We start from the raw sequence: 18,733 nt of genomic DNA on the forward strand, positions 1-18,733 counted from the left end.
AAGATGCTCTGTATCTTTACAGATCTCAAATGCTACAAAAAAAAACAAGTTCAGATTCACTTTTAAGGGATATTTAAACATGTATTTAGGAAAAGGTCAAAAATAATTTTGTGTGTGATAACCTGGATTTTGATCAGTTTTCTTGTGTCTTGTCGTGCTGTCAGTCTTTCACATTGCTGTCGGGTGACTTTATGTCACTCCTGAGGATTGATTTGTTCAAATTCAACAGACACTGGACTGAAATGACCACAATACGCCTAGAAATGATGATACAATTAACATTAACAGTTTCTCCATGTACAATAATGCTGCATACCAGTCAGACATAAAGAAATAACATAGCATTTAATTTCTATTTTCATTACTTTGAGTTGAATGAATTGCAGCACAGAAGTTCCCTGCAGAATGAAAAACAGCTTAAACACATCTGATGTGGTTTTAATGATCTCATCTGGCTTCCATGGGTATTGAGCATTTTTGGGGCTGAATGCTGTAATCTCAACAACATTTTTTACATTGCTTTTTTACATGCTTTTAAAGTACAAATGTCTAATAATTCTTAAATTAAGATCAACTTCATTAATAAAGAATGTGACCCAGGACATTAACACTTGTTTTCTGAAAGCAAGTTTATGCATGTCATCCAATTTGTGTAAATATAATTATCTTTGTATAAAAACCTTCTTCTTCAGAAGTTTCTAACAAGTTCTGTCTGTGTGTGTGTGTGTCTGTGTGTCTGTGTGTCTGTGTGTCTGTCTGTCTGTCTGTCTGTCTGTCTGTCAGCAGTAATCTGAGTCTCATTAATATTCAGTATCAAGTGTTCAAGAACAATTTCGCCAGCTCTCAGAATACAGACTGATGGATTAGACCACTGTTCACAGTGGTAGATTCCATCATACACCCTCACCATTAAACCCTGTCGACACCCTGTCACCGGGCCCCTCCGCTCTCCACGGCCTGGATGTGCTTTCCATTGTATGCGAGTATTTGCCTTCTCTTGTGAATGTTTTTTCATTTAAATAGCCAGTCTTAGACAGCAGGGCAAACAGGGGGTGAAATAAGGGGCCCGGGGTGACAGCATTTACATTTGTGACGTTGTGGCTTTATATTTGAGCACATACATGATGAATAAATACATACCTGCTGTATATGTTTCAGCCAAATGCATCGGTGTGTTTAATGTATATCATTTACAAAACCAAGACCAGACATGTATAGAAATTACAGTATGGCGGACAGCAGTTTGCCGGTAACTTACTGTAGATTTACATTTGTTTAATTTACCGGCAACAGTTTGTTTAAAGATTAACGTTAAACATTTACAAGTCTTTATCTTTAGAGGTAAAAAAACTAAAAATAACAGCCTTTTGCAAAGCATTCTGGGAAACAGAGTAAAGGTTGATGAGGTTTTCTGGTTCTCAGAATGCTTTACATGAAGCGGTTATTTTAAAGTTTATTTCTATAAAGATAAATACTTGTTAATGTTTGATGTTAATTTATATTTGAACAAACCGCATATAAATTACATAAATATAAATCTACGTTACTGGCAACTAGCTGCGTAACTACAGCATTTTCTTTTACAGTGATACGGCCCCTTTAAAGAATGAAAAGCAAGAAAGAGATCAAGAGGAAAATAAATCGATGGTTTGTGTCATGAAAAAAATTCAATAACATTTACGGACTATTGGATTTAGTATCCATCCGTCTTCTCAACATAAGGTATCTATCAACCAGCATGATTATGAGTGATGTATGGTAATGTTCAATCCATAATGCATTTTACTACCCCTGCACCGCCCGAGAGAGAGATAGAGAGAGAGAAAGAGAGAGAGAGACAGACAGAGACGTTTTGAAACGAAGACACACAGAAATGATGTTAAAATACGCCCAGAGATCACTACAATCGAAACAACACATCATTTGTATGTACACGACAGAATCTCTGAACAATCTCAATCAAATTGAATTCTGCTACCAAATGTTGTTTTCTTGACATTCAAGAAATGTATTGTTTCCAACACAATAATCTGAACATCCCTACAACAAGAAATTATTATTTCTTGCTTACAGAGAAATGTAACAGAATTATGTGATGTTTTTGTTAATTAAAAAGCTACTTTCCAATCTTGTCTTTCCGTAAGAATGATTATTTTCTTAACCAAGCACAAACTCTGCAAGATTTCTCTGAAATGAAGACATCAATTCTTGTGTTATTCTGCTTCTCAAGTTAAGTTTTAGATAATTGTCTTTGAAAACCACACACAAGAAGATTTTTTGGAGTGCGTATGGATTTTGGGTAGATGTTTACTGGACCCAATAAGAAGCTCTACACCAAAATCTAATATTCTGGTACCTCCTTGGTGTACATCCTTCAGTGCTATAGGATCACTTTATCTTCTACCAAAAGTCATAAGTATCACATACAAGTAACGCAACAGCTAATTAAACATAAAAACATCTTTCAAGAATTCGAATCAATCATTTCAGTCTATTCTTCACACAAAGCTTTCACCATGCCTTCAGAATATATTGACATAGAGAAGATGGTTTAGGTATATTTTTATTGCCGTATTTAGAACTTTCAAAAAACACATCCCCCATGTTTCACGCAGGAATAACGCAGAACAGTAATGTGGAATAGTGAACAGTATTTATATTTTGAGGCTAGGACTTGGCCTATAGCTTCAGGAAAAGAAAGACTTAAAGCAGAAATACTGCGTCCTGTGATGTGCTATGAAGGTCAGACACCATCAGCGGCGAGTGCTTGAGCAGATTCAGTCTGTGCGGTCAAATCCAATCGAGCGATGGGCTAAAATGTGACCTATTTCTCTTAGAGTGATGTTTCTGTTTGTGTAGTGATTTTGTGCACATATTTAGGTCAGAGTTACGCTGTGCTGCTACAGGCAGGAGCTTAAACTACGCCACAGTAACCTCAACGTCCACTCAATGCCTATTTAAAAACATACAAATGGATAAACGCCACGGGATTCACTGCTAGACAGGGTAACAAGAGAGAGAGAGAGAGAGAGAGAAATACACGGATATACGGACAATGTCTTGTGGAGAAATCCAAACACCAGACATTTGAAAGTCTGTCAAACGATGAGAAAGTACCGTATCTGTTAGGAGAACACAAGGACTGCTGTATGTTAGCTGTCTGTCACAACAAAAGAGAAAACAATGAATCCGCCCTGACCCGATGTTTCCAATATATGTACATACTATATTATTGCATATTACTTTATTCTGCAACTTAAATGAATATTTTGCTGCTGTGAATCTGTGTTTATAAATGATACCTTATTTCTGTTTTTATATATTAACATATATTATGAACCACTTTAAGTTGGACTACATACATCACGCTTTGTTTTATTATATTTTTTTATTATCTTTCCTTTCCTTTTTTTACATATTTGCACTACTTGTGAGCAACCCAGCTGCAAATTAAAATTGGAAAGAGCATTTGTAAAATACCAGGGTAAATAGTTTTATTTAACAACTTGGTTACTTCTGGAGCGCAAATAGCATCTATTGCTTATTTCTCCTTAGAAAAAGAGTCAGAAATGTCTCTGTCATTAGAGTTTGAGAAGAGATGTCAACAATGTGTTAAACTGAGCTCAAATTTGTCAAGTCTGCAATCTAAAGTCAATATTATTGAAGATCTCAATATGAACTCAAACATTACTCATCAAATTTGATCAAATCCTGATTATTTGACCTCTACAATCTACATTCATTTGACACCTCCATACTCTTCATGTGTTTCAACAATTTTTTTTTTATATGAATACATAAGTAATTCCAAACTCCATCAAATCTACTGAGCTTTGAAAAAGAAACATCTGAGCAATAACATTTTGCTCTGGCTATTAATTGATCCAAGAAACTATGACTCCAGAAATGCCTTTAATCTGAAACATACACATATTAACTTTGAAAACAGGTCATTTATCTCGATCTGTATTAGGACAGAAAAGCAACACAACACACAACAATAAATTACAGTGGATTAGATTAATCTGTTGTGTACTAATCCTGCACTATCTGAGTATGAAAATCTAAAATGAGTGCTAATTCAGAACTCATATTTACAATCAAATGCGATTCAAGCAATAGTTTTCATAAAGAACTGAAGGAAACTTACAGTAAGTGTCTCGAGGCGAGAGCTGATGCGATCTGAAAGAAATGAGATCATAACGTATCCTGCAACACCTGCAAAAACACCACAACACTACAAACGCATGCTGTATATAATTTCTATAAAAATATAAGGACGATTGTTTCAGAATTAAGTGAGCTACTGTCTATATAGGGAGCTGTAACTGAAATTTTTCTAAAATAAAAAAGTAAACAATACTCTAACAAAAACAAAAGTACACGTACATAGAAATATAATGCAAATCTCCATTACAATGCATCATGGGATTGACTTTTCTGAGAGGCTGCATTCAAATTTGAAGGGAAAAAAGAAGTGATAGGACTTTACACTTAAATCGCCGCCTACATAGACAGCTCACTGGGTTGTGGATGCATGGCTGTAAATTTAAGAGAATGAAGGTAGAAAAACAAGGGTTGAGCCTGACAGTGTGGAAAACTAAACGGGAGAGGGAGAGAGAGAGAGAGAGAGAAGGGGGAAAACAACAGCCGTAGGGAGGATAATAAAATGAGCAGAAAAGAAAGACAATCTAAACAAAAGAAAGTTGAAGGAATGAGAGACTAGGAAAGATATTTTCAGGCAAAACATACAGAATAATGTGAGTGACGGTTACAGTGTTGCCAGTTTTGCATGTAAAAAGCAACTTTGGTCTGATTTGTTCATAAAGTTGCGTATAAATATGGACATGTTGTATTAGATTTGTCATTAACTTTTACAGTGTAATGTTGACTGTGAACTATACAGTTCTTGTGTGATTACAAAAGTCAAGGAGATGGCAAAAACATGGTATAATTTTGTCAGACAAAAAAGTAGACTGTATTACATTATATATTAAATATGCATAGACAAAATAGACTACAAAGTATAGGCTACTTAGGCATCACTCGTTTAGTTACGTATAAATGTTTGTCTTGTCCGCTTGATGAAATAAAGAAAAGGAGCGATATGCTGAAGCAGTCTGTCTACATCTCTGACCTACATTCTTGCTTTTCCCCAAATATTCCTCTGTTTCCCGCCCCTCCCATCCCTCGCTCAAAAATGTTTGATCACTTCTCCTACAACCGCTGAATTTGTGCCAAATCACACACAGGAAGAAACATTCTGACTCGAGCGCATTATTAGGACACACTCAAAAAAAAATGTTTGCTGTCTGTTCAATTTACTTAACTTGCTTAAGTTAAAGCAACACAACTTTGGGAAAATATGGTTACAACATGATTGTTTTATGTTTAGTCATATAACTGAATCCATTCATGTTGGGACAACATAAAGGAGTTGTGTTGTCTTAACATAAAATAGTTATAATAGGGCAGAGGACTTATATTTCCCAGCATGCTTTGCGTACACTGCATTTTGAGAGCTATTTTCTTAAATAAGTGTTTTATATCGTGCATTTTTCAGTAAAAATAAACACTTGTTAGTGTTTAATGTTCATTTATCTTAAAAGTTTTAAAGAGTTAGTTATATTTTTGAGTTTGGTGGTTACCCTTGTTCAGAAAAGTGTTGCCTTTGGTTAGGTTGGCAGTCTTTAGAGATTACAGAGTTTGTAAAAGTTATTCTTGTTGGAATTTTTTTTAATGTACATGCCTTTGATATTGAAAAGTAAAGGTAGTCTTTAGAGATTACACAAGTTATTCTTGTTGGAAAATGTTGTAAAAGTTATTGAAATTATTGAATAAATTCATTGAATAAACAGGAACTGAATGAAACTGTAGAATTTATTTTGGTTGAACGTAAAAATATAAATTTTAGGATAACTGAAGTTAATTAACTCAATAGTTTAAAACAAAACAAAGCCTGTTAAATTGATTCAACTAAACAACATTGCTTTTACCTTAAGCAATTAACTGACATTTACTGAAATAAAAAATGTTATTTAATTTCAATGTAATCCAGTTACGTGCAACCAGTTGACATAAAAAAGTTAAGTTAGTCCAACATATTATTTTTTTGAGTGCAGAGATCTCAGCGATAGAGAAAGAGAAAGAGAGAGAGAGAGGGAGAGAGGGAGAGAGAAAGAGGGAGAGAGAGAGAGAGAGAGAGAGAGAGAGGGAGAGAGGGAGGAAAGACAACAAGTTAAGAGAAAAAGTGTGATGGTGAGATATTGGTATGACATGCCTGAATTACATTACATAACACAAGCCAGCTCCAGAAGTGATCTTAGTGATCGACATTAACACGTTAAACCATCACGAGACCCAATGAGAGTTCACAAAGACACTACTACAGGATTAGTGGTATATTACAGTCATGTTTTTAGTTTTGAGTTCAGAATTATACCTCTTTACGTCAGCATGCTGGGGTCCAGACAATACATTGTCATGAACACATTTATGCCCTGGATGCGGTCGTCATGGTTACAGCGCTGCAGAGACGAGCCTGTCTCCAGGGTTACCCATATGGGTGCACATGTGAAAACTGTGTGGACCAGGACAGAATTGAATGCAGGTTTATCTGTCTCTCTGGTTTTCACTCTCTCGTGCACACACACACACACACACACACACACAAACACACACAGCTGTTAATCTCATTCCAGTAAGCAGCCAGAACTGGCTCAGGCAGGTAATCTGCAGAAAGTCTGCATTTTGGACACACTAGGACAGCTGGCCTCAAACGCAGCCAATGTACACACCAACACACACAAATGCTCTCATTTTGGAATCAATCTCATTTGCTTTTTTGAAAACTATTTTACTCGCTTTCAAACACGAACACTGCATGACAGACAAAGGAACATTTTGTGATGGGAAGGCAGAATTGTAACACGCTATAATCAGAGCCACACAGAATCTGGTCCTACATTCCCTGCTTACTGGAATTTAGTAAATATTTAGCAAATTTTTAAATACTTTAAACAACTGATAAAATCATAGTGATCTCAACAAACCTTTTTAACAAACCTGTTTGTGTGCTCCCTTTAGCTCAGTCGGCAGAGTATCGTTTTAGCAATGCATAAGTCATGGGTTCAAATCCTAGGAAACATGAAGATTTTGGTTCCAAAATGAGGTAACTCATTGTTTAAACATTTTCTAAAATCATGTTTTTTATTATGCATTCCAATCAGTATCAATCAATCACCGGTTTGTTTGTTTTGATTTAACCTATAACTCAAAAAATGCAGCTAACTAACACCATAAAAACATGGTAACATAATAAAAAAGTTAACACATTTTGGAACCAAACTCGTCATATATATATGTACAGCGAGAGAGAGATTAAATGCACTGTATGTGGCTTTGGACGAAAGCGTTTGGCAAATGCCTAAATGTAGCAGAATATATATATATATATATGTAGAAAATAATCAATGCATTTTTCAATGCAATTTCTTAACGAAGTCTGATCACTTATTGACTCAATAACGACTTTCAAGATTGCTGTCAATAGCAGGCCAAGACTTATCAGATAAGTCTGATTATCAGATCGAAACATCTTTCTTTAAGAATAAAACTTAAATATGATGGCAGAAAAAGAATATTTCGTCGTTCATGTTCACCATTCACAGTTCAGATGGATGTGGATGGGTTCCCCCTTAGGTTGCCACGGTAACAGCCTGTGCGCTGCTCGCCATGGACTGGTTGCCGGGGGCAACACGCTTTCCAATCAAACCTGTTACTGGGGGTCCTAAGTAACAAACCCCCCCCACACAAATATGAACAACAAATATGAACAAGGGGATCTGATGTCACACACGGCACGACATCTGTTTTAAACACATGATTGATTTGAATATGCAAAAAACTAAAACGAATTCTACATGCTGAAATACGCACAAACTTTCCCTTCCAGTAGCAGCTTTGGAGTCTAAGCGTTGTGTCAGGATAGGAGGTCAATATGTGACATTTAGATCCTGGTCAAATGTCTTTTGAGTTCACCAGACTTGAACTCTGGCACACAGCAAACAATGAAACCTCTGCACATATGCTCACATTCCCACACTGGGATGGAGGTGAATGAAACGCTGTGTGGTGAGAGAAACACACAACGACAGAAACGGTATGTTAGTTATGATCATAAGCGCAAAAACTAACAAACTACACACAATATGCAACATTTTCAGCATGCAAAGTAATACTACACATACATACTAAAACCCATATAAGATTAAAAAGTCCATAATAAAGTTTTTATATTTATTTTGAGTTTAAAACAACAGTGAAGTCCACGCCGCAGAGAAATGATAGCATTCGGATCACTTTCAGAGTGTTTTTTCCCAGCAAATGAACAATACATCATTGACAGCCAATCAAACCTATTCTTATTTAAAGGGCTCACACATGTTAAATGTGAAGAATAAATTACACAAAACATGATCATCCATTGGTGCGGATCCAATTATTGTTACGGTTGTTTATCGTCATAATTTATAGTCATAATAAGCTCAGCCTCCGACTTGTGTTCATCCACCTTTTTCAAGACTATACTAGTTAAGGTAACAAAAAATCTAAACACATTACCTCAAAACTTTTAAGTTGATGATCTCAATTATTTTGAGTAATGAACACTAAACACATGAGAACAATACATTTTTTAACAAAAAAAAATTGGAATTCATTTTCCAATATTTAATTTTAATTTTGTTTACTTTTATCAATGTTGTCATGAAAGATCAACTGCCTATTACACCTCTAGCATTACTAACAACCAGACAGATTTTGCCCCCCATTGACTCCCATAGTAGGATAAAACAATGGTAGTCAAAAGTGCCCCAGAACTGTTTGCTGTCCTACATTCTTCAAAATGTTCTTTTGTGTTCAATAGAACGAAATAATAAAGTAATTGTTCCAACTATATAAGTCAATGGGGGGCAAAATCTGTCTGGTTGTTAGCATCCTTACAAATATATTTCTTTGTGTTCATCAGAATAAAGACATTTAAACACACTTGCAACAACTTGAAGGTGAGTAAATGATGACAGAATTTTCATTTTTGGGTGAAGTATCCCTTTAAATTCATCCTCCAACGATGCAAAACACATGAACAGAACATGCAGGTTTGACGTGGGCAGTCACTGATGGGAAAATCCCGGTCTGATCTCACACGCTGAATGGCCGACTATAGACAAACTCAGAGACACGGCGCCACCTAGCACACACTATCAAACAACATCTGTGTAGAACCAGAATCATTACAGTTCAAATGTGATTAAAGGGTTAAGTTAGAACAGCGCACATATACACACACACCTTTGTATACACAAAAATAACACATGCTTTGACTCACACAGAGAGTGAGAGAGAGAGAGAGAGAGAGAGAGGGGGGGGAGGGAGAGAGAGAGGGAGAGAGAGAGAGAGAGAGAGAGGGTGAGAGAGGGAGAAGGAGAGAGAGAGAGAGAGAGAGAGAGAGAGAGAGGGGGGGGGGGAGAGGAATGTGCAGAGCAGCAGAAGAGAACATTAAGCACTTAGTGGTTTGAGGACCGGTCCAATTAGGAAACATATTTCAGTCATCTATAGCGTCGACAAACACATCATTGCTGGCATTCCTGCATGCCACATGCATTAAATTCTGCAGCCCTGCACATCCACACTAACTCACTGTTACGCCGGTAAATGCCAAGACATCCCAGGTGAACAAATGATGAGCGCTCAAATTCTCAGCAGATTCTCAACATCATCCATTTCTCTCCCATCATCCACAGAACTCTCAACAAAGACATTTTATAACGGTTGTCACTACTCAGTAAAAACCCAGAGGAAAATGTAATTGCTCACGGTTTGCTCTTTCATATCTCAGAAGATTAATGGAGTTCTCCGTTGTGTTTTATTTCAAAATGAAGGAACACGCGCAGTTTCATATTAATCTTGAGTACCTATAGAGTCTTATGGCATATTTTGTATCTTCGAAGAATATTTCGTTCAACTACATTTATAAAAGACAGATAAGGCTGCACGATTATTTCTGGAAAAAGTCGAGCTCCTAGAGGCGAACAGGGAGGGCGGATCTACAACAGTAGCACACAACACATCATCGCATTATCCCTGCATAACTGTTGATTCCCTATAAGTTTGTGTTGTTTACATTATGCACATATATGTCGATTGCCAACAAAACACAAACATATGACTCAGTTTCACTTTTCGTGTGCCGTTCATGTCTGGCATCTTTTAGCACTGGGATCACACCATCTGTTTCTAGCCATCTTCAAATCCAGCGTTATATCCCCCGTTTATTTAACATTCATCACCGATATGCAGCGAGCAAACAAATACACCTGACACAACTGCTCTTTCTCACGCTGGCTTGTTGACGCGTGGGCTTGCTCTTTCTCTCACGCTCGCGCCTGATCATGCTCCTTCACTCGCTGGATGACGCGTGGGTGTGCTTTTCCGGGAAAATTGTCCAATAAGGGACTAAGAACCCTTTTTACGAAACGGGAATCCATGTTCGAAAAAAACTTTGCATGAGTGAATCAAGCACAGAAATACCACGTCATACGTTCAACTCGTATTTTGACAAGTTGACCATGTGAAGCTTGAGAAGCACGTTTAACAATGTAAAGAAGTCAGAATGAATGACATAGTATGTTACTTTTAATTACTGGAATACACTACAGTACCTTTAAAATCTAAACAGATTTTTCTAAAACTACATCATACACTTGCAGACTTTTTGAAAGTTTCAGATAGAAACACACTTTTTGATCAAATCTGCAGACTGGCACAGACTTTCTGCAAAAAGTTCAAACTAAAAATCTGGGCAAAATCTGAGCAAAAGTCTTGTAGTGTATATTAATCTCAGATATTTCTCTTAAACTAATTTAGGAGAAATACACAGAAACAAATGACTTGAAAAGTACAGAGGTGTTACATGATTGTAGAGGTAAAATAATCTGGATAAATTTAATGAGAAATGTTTGAGTTCATATTGAGATCTTCAATAATATTGACTTCAGTGATTTTCTTTCCTATGGGAAGGAAGACAGATCGAGAAAGTCTCAATACGTCAGATCTAGCTGAAAAAAAAATGTAGAAAAACATTAAAGATTGCAAGAAAAGAGCTAGAAAAGAAAAATATTCAGAGTTATTCAACAGAGTATTTCATTTCCCCTCAAAGGAAATCAAATCCTAAACGCTGTGATGAACCTCTGAACATCTCTGTGTGTCTCTGCACATCTGCGAGGAGACGTGTGCTGACTTCTAAGACTCTCTTCTGGTGAAGTTCTGAAAAGAATCACTGCACGTATCATCTGCAAGATAAACAGACTGAAGACCGTCAACCCACATCAGAAACGGACGCGCCGTTCCTCCGCCGAAGTAACCAAAGATGAGAGAGATACAGTGAAGAGATAAGAGCAGAAAAAGAATGATCATTAGACTCTCAGAGGGCGGGTGACTTGATATCATAGAAAAGGACACAGGCAGAGAGATACACTTCATCTGCTGAAAGAGTGCAGAGATAAGACCAAAGAATAACACTGAGAGAGAGAGAGAGGGTGTGTGTAATGGATAGCAGATGTTAGAGACACGGTCAGTGGGGAAATCTGCTTTTAAGAGCAAATAATTTCATCATGTGTATTTAAAAAACAGCTTTTCTTCCATCGTTCGCATGTGAGCGGCCTCGGTTGACTCTCCAGGACATCATAAAACAACTGTGTGAAGAGCAAATTCAGGATGAGCATCACGTACAGACCAGCTGTGAGACGTCCATTAACACATCCTAATGATGCTCCAAACACACAAGAGAGAGAGAGAGAGAGAGTTTGTGTCCAAACTATACACACACCAGAGAAACTTTCTTCCCCCAGATAACAAACTTCCACAAAGACTAACCAGTTTCAACAAAAGGACAAGATTTCATACATACTGGGAGTCAACTCACTAAGCTCAAACCAAGCTGCAAGAAATGTTGAGGCCTGTCAAGACAAAATAACAACCAGCACAACACAACAAAACACTGACACAACACACACAAACTGACACTACATGACAGGATTCTGTCACCCTCACTGAGAACTGTCATCAATACTTTGCTCTTTTTCTATTTATATTGCGATGCATATATAGATACTTTTATTTTATTGTTATCTAATTTGATCTTATTGTTAATTAGTTTGAGCGAGAGAGAGAGAGAGAGAGAGAGAGAGAGAGAAATTGTCATTTTACCAAGTAAACTAAGATTTGGTTTATGAATTTGACATTCAAACCGCTCTGGAAAACCTGGAAGTAGAATCATAAGAATCTGTTTGGGAATGTTTTGTCTCTCTGTCATCTGCTCTTCTTATATTACATTATTGATTATGGACCCACAGAGTTTCTGGTAAGAGTTTGGTGTGGATCGCATCCGCAGCACAGAAACAACACTGTAAGGCTCAAGTCCCGTAAACATCTGTCGTCATTTTTTAAAGCCTCACGTGGAATGCAAACCTGCATGTGTCTCTGTCTTCAGTGGAACTCAAAAGAAGATATTTTGAGAAATGTCTCGGTGGTTTTGGGTTCACACAATTTACAAACTCATGCAGGTTTGGAAAGAAATGAGCGTCAATAAATGAATGAATTCTCATCTTTGGGGAGCCAGACTAAGTGTTACCCGTGAGATGTGTGACTGACTACCCACGCTCTATGCAATCAGTGTCGTAAACGTTCTCAGTTTATCTGCCGTTTATCTCCAGGGTGAAAGAGACCGTACAGAGCATGCTCACATTTCACATTTCTTCTGATCGTCCATCATTTTCACAGACACACTTTCATTATCCGAGCGGAGCGATAGACCAGATAACAGAAGTCATGACACAGGTCCCGACATCCCCTGAGGAAACGCAGACCCATTACGATGCACGTGTGGTCTAGCCTTTTGTATTTTCACAGAATCTGTATTTTATTTATTGATTTTATATTTGCTACACAGAACAATTAACCTGCTACCGTGGCAACGGAGCTCATATCTGTATCATTAGTGTATTAGTGTTGACAACTACAACATGAACCTTTACAGTCAGGCACTTATGCTAATGAGCTATAATCCACTCTTTTTTAAGTCTTCTTAAAGAAACAGTTCTCCAAAATCATCATAGATTATTCCAATAATGTTTATTCTTTTATCCCTGAAAAATCTAATGTTCTAGTGCTTTTTCACACAAGAAGTGATCATGACTAAGACCCAAGTGCTCTATTCCAGGTCTTCTCCACACACACAATAACTTTGTAGGTAACGCTTTAGATTACGGGCCGCAATGTAATGCATAATTAAACAGGATTTAACTAATTGTAACAATAATGTACGTCAACAGTACATATCTGTAGTTAAAGGGGAACAAAATGCAAAGTTTGGTTTTACATTGTATTTTGAAACTAAGGGGAACTATTTTAATATAACGTTGTATGCCTGCAGTATGCTGTACAAAAATCTTAGCGTGAACATAGACTACATTTTTGTAATCACAATATACCCATAAATAAGATAGTGTGGATATTAATTAAGTGTGGGGTTCTTATTTTATTTATTATAGCAAACATGAAATAAGGGGAAATCCTGTGTTCAGTTTTTGTGCAAGCAAAACAAAACGAATGAAGCATGCAGTTGGTCAGCTGTTAATTTGACTTTAGTAGGATTTGTTTGTTTGAATTTAGGATTGTTGTTTGCAAATAATTTATTAATATGAATTATTTTGATGAGTTTTAATGTGTCAAATGTGAAAGATCAACGTTGATCTTTTGAGACAATAATCAAGTATTTCAAGCGTGGTTTGATTTGGATGTTTATATGGCATGCAGTTCCCTCAAAAATGTATATATTTTTCCTTACTCTTACCCATTTATTCCCAAACTTTACATATCGTTCCTGTTTATCTACAGATATGAACTGTAGAGGTACATTATTGTTACAATCAGTTACGCTGTAAATCCTGTTTAGAAGGTTTATATGTCGCGAATACGTGTTTTTCTGTGTCTTTGGTGTGTTATAAGTTGCCCATGCATTTATCAGACATGTAAAATTGCAAAAATGAAAGTGTCGAAACAAAAGATGTATTCTATCTAAGAGCGAATGCTCACCCACACCTGCCTGAAACGCCTTGTGTAACCACACCCCCACAAAACTACATCAGTTGGTGGTCTGATTTGACTAAGACCGGCCAAATGTATACGCAAGTAAGGTGGTCTAGCTGTCAGTACAATTGAAGAGGAACCTGATGTTCCAAATATGGTCAGAGGCGTTACATTTCCCTCACACGCTTGCAGTATTCCACCAATCACTACACAGTGGTTCACTGGTCAATCACAGGACACCTCGCTTTCAGAGACATGAGCTTTGTCAAAAATCTGCATGTTTCAGAGAGCAAATAGGAGATAAAACGAGCACATTTTTTAACCTTATATTGTGTTTACACATTGCATTACATCCAAAACAAACCATAATATTAATTTTAGATGTGTCATATGACCCCTTTAATTATGTGGTAGATTGTGGGCCATAATCTAAAGCATTACCATTTTGTATAAGGATCGGACCAGTAACTGTGCTCAACATGTAATTTAATGTTTCATGTAAAAAAGATAATAATACAGGGTTGAATTGACATGACGTTTGGTAATGACGACTACTTTTTTTAGTGCACTACTCCTTTAAAGAGCAAATGAGAGCTGGCATGAGCACACCATGATTCCAGCTAGTTTGTGTAGTAATTAAATAGTATTTAAGGGTGAATTAGATCCAAATAGATCCGGATCCAAAATGAAAAGTATTCCAGTTCATGGAATATTTTGATCACCGCCGCAGCTTAGCGGCTAAACTTCATCCTTGATCCTTTAAACCAGCCTAAATATCCCAAACACTTTCTCATCTTTCCGAGCGCTCAGGAGGACACACGGGATATTCACAAGATGCTTGAAACGGTGTCTGCGCCTCCGGGGCTTTGAGGAGAGCAAAAGAGACTCTTTGTCTGCCATTTTTGTCTGATTAGAGGAAACATTCCCAGGATTCCTCAGTGGCGAACAGGGCTCCATCGCCGCTGGCAACATTCCTATTCTCCTCCCATTCATGTTTACGGAGGAGAAAAGAGGCGATTTTGGGAATAATAAATCAGTCTTCCGGTGCCATGAGCTCTGTTATCCATCACAAGTCTAGAAAAAGAGAAAGTGGAAATAGAGATGGAGAAAGCGCTCCGAGCACTTACTGCAAATCCCAAAACAGCAAATTTAGAGTATAAGAGACAGCTTTTAGGGCATAGAATATAAATTAAGATCATGCTTCACCTGTCTGTAGAAAGATATGTTTAGAAAAACCAAGTTGATCTTGACTGCACCAGTAAGCAGTTCTCACCTGGACTAGTGGTCTGGGGGCATTTTTGGCACTGGTTTTAGGGTTTGTAGAATACATCTAAAGAATCAAGAGTATTACACTCTATGACTCTTATTGGTAGAGTAAATCGTAATCAAATCAGCCAAAGTATAATAAGCATAGTGGGCAAGAGATGTGTAGTACACCGTGTATGAGAAACATTTAGATTCTCAGGAAATCTAAAAAGCTTTCGGCTTAATTCCATGTCCATGGATTTGTAATAATGATGCTGAACTAACAGCCCGAGCCAGATAGAAAACAACACAGCAGAACCATCAGAAGCTGGCACTAGCCAGATTTTCTGGCACTGTTTCGTATAGTCATCACAGTCACATTTTTCATTGCTTGAATGGCAACAGGTCCATTCACACGCGGTAAACAGATGGCAATAAAGAACACATCCATTAAACGACAGATTTTCAATAAAAGGAACGCAACGCTATCCATTAGAGAATAACGGAGGATGCGTCTGTCTGGGGGACACAGATGACGCAAAACTGAATAAAGATGAGAAGCACTGTTTCCATGGTAACCGTTCTCCTAGTCTTATCCGAAAGCTCCCAGTTTGGGGTTTGACTATTCTGCTCACGGAGAACCAAGTTAGTAAGGGTTTCTTCATTTGACCATTTCATTTTTGCTTCCTTTTACGTTTTCTATGATTACTGAGAAAATATCTGCAAGTCAGTTTATAGAGGCTGGACTCAAGTGAGGTCAACTCATGTTGTTTTTTATTGCCGCTTTATAAATAATTCAATGAAATGAACCAATTTTTTCATTTCAAACGACTGTGTACCCAATAAAAATGTGTGACATAAACTTCACAAAGCAACAGGAGGAAAGAACGAGGTTCATGCATGAATCACCCAATGAAAGCAAATCTTAAATCCTGCGCATCCACAAGAAATCGTATTACGGCCCTGGCATTTGAAGTTGTGAGCATATTATAAATCTAGAAACGGGAAACTAAAGTGTAATGAGAACACGGCATGCGAGCGATGCCAAACCCACAGAGAAAATCACAGGCTGTGCGCTTGAGTTCTGCCAAGCAACACAAACACGCATCTCTGCCACGTCAACTACTTCACACTGATCTTAACTAAAGCAAACGCTGGCAACGGCGGGTAAATCGATTCCCAAAGATGGCAATCAAACCCAGAGAGGGATGCCAACCCAAGCGATGCAGACCACTAATGTGTGCCACGATGGCCAGATCCGAATTACCACTCCGGACACAAACCATTACAGGCTTTCCGAAAACAGGTTTCTAATTTGGTTAAATGCGATAAGTGACTTGATTAGTTTTAAACGTTACTGCAGGGCCACGGTTACGATCACACACGGACTCTGTTCCAAATCATAGTGAGGTGCCGATGGTGGAAAGGCATTTTAAGAAGCATGTGGTAGGCAAAATAATTACGCTGCCTTCAAAGATACCTTCTTGTGGCCAACTTCTGAGGCAACGCTACATGCGTTCTTTACAGAGAATGCAATCCCATGATGCACTGCAGCAAGCGCAGTTGGAAAATCCATCTGAACGGGTGGAAAACGTTAGAGAAATGTTACAAGTTTAATTGTATATAATATAACCAATCATCTACGAAAAATCTCCTCTAATTTATTTGATGAAAATAAAACCTTACACAGATATAAAGCATGCGTTTACTAAAATGTAAAGCATTTATGTTGAGTTTCCTCCCTCCGCCCACCTTGATCACGGTCCACTCAAATGTCTGATACAGCCTATGGGACAGCAGTGCATGCTGGGATACATGAAGGTTCCCAGCTAAAAGAACAAAAGCAGGCAAACATCAACAGCATTCAGACAAAAACACTTCACAGAAGAAGAATCAGGTGTGTGCGTGTAAACCGCTGAAGGCCTCTTCAGGTGAAAACACTGGAGTGGAAGGTCTAAAAAGAGTCTGAATGAACTAAAAGGGTTTTAGTGTGATGGGATAGTTAAAGAGCTGAGAGTGAGCGTCGAGGAGAGTTCATTAAGAATCTCATTATTTTTAATTGGCTTGGTTAAATGTATAGGAACGGGATAATGAACAGCCACGCCTTTTCCTGCTTCATTCTTATTTTGAATGTTGTACTCTTTCCAATTCACTTATGCTCAATAACAAAATTTCTCAAATCACTAACTTTCTCATAACACACACACACAACTTCTACGGTGATTGGCGGGTGAAAGGATGTGAGAAATGGACAAAAGTAGGCTAATATAAAGACTAAACAAGTAATTTTTGGTGCAAAATCAGATGCAACTGCATATTCCAATTATAAAAACACAATTATACAATATAGCTACACATCCAGATCAGCACAACGTATACCAAACAAATACAACAGATGCAAATCATAATAGGTATTCTGCTGCGTTTTATGTATACAAATGATCCGTATAACATATGGCAGCTGAATATTAATAAAAATACATTCAGGTAAATAAATTAAATACTGAAAAAAGACCCTATCTATTAAAAACAATGGGTTAAATGTTTTCCAGAGACTGCACCTGTTTTACATGCTAAGACAAACTGTCTGGATCCGCAGTTTTGGGTCGAGACTGCCCTCTGGTGTCCTGTAAAAGAACTAGACGAACCGGTCTGTCTGTTGAGTGATTACAAAAATGTAGAAGATGATTTTTCATATTTTAATAAATATTTTTTAAACAAATGAAGGTGCCTCTAAACTGAAAATCTAATCGAATTAAAAAAATAAATATGGATACCAGCCAGGAAATCAACCCCTTACAGAAAACCCAGAAGAATTTCACGTTTCACATGTGATCTCATCATTGGTTTCACACGAACCATAACCACATATGTTTTTTCTCATGTAAGATCGAGGTGGCTTCAAACAAGGTTAAAGAGGTTTACACAGAATATAACCCGTTAAATGTTATCGCTCAAAGTTTAAAAAGGATATAAATGTTGGTTGTAGCCCATGTTATTCCTGTTAAGAGACCGCTGTTCGTTTGTTTTGGTGCTTGGGGCTCTGGTTATTGTTCTTTGGCAAAATTTACATAACTTTAATATACTTACAATACAATAAAATATTGATAGAAATTTCATTTTACAATGGAAACTGTGTTGTTAGGTCAACCAGAAAGACAAATAAATCCACACTTGATTAATTTGACTAATTTAATAGCTAAGTTCCGTATTCATAAACGTACATTTTCTAGTGGAAAACCATGCTTTAAAACGTTTAAGGAAGAAAAAACTTAATCTTACCGTCCAAAAACCAGAAAGCTTATCATATTATACAGGCATGTAACTATTTTCATGTATC

This window comes from Triplophysa dalaica, chromosome 11 (assembly GCF_015846415.1).
Source record: "Triplophysa dalaica isolate WHDGS20190420 chromosome 11, ASM1584641v1, whole genome shotgun sequence".
Taxonomy (NCBI): domain Eukaryota; kingdom Metazoa; phylum Chordata; class Actinopteri; order Cypriniformes; family Nemacheilidae; genus Triplophysa; species Triplophysa dalaica.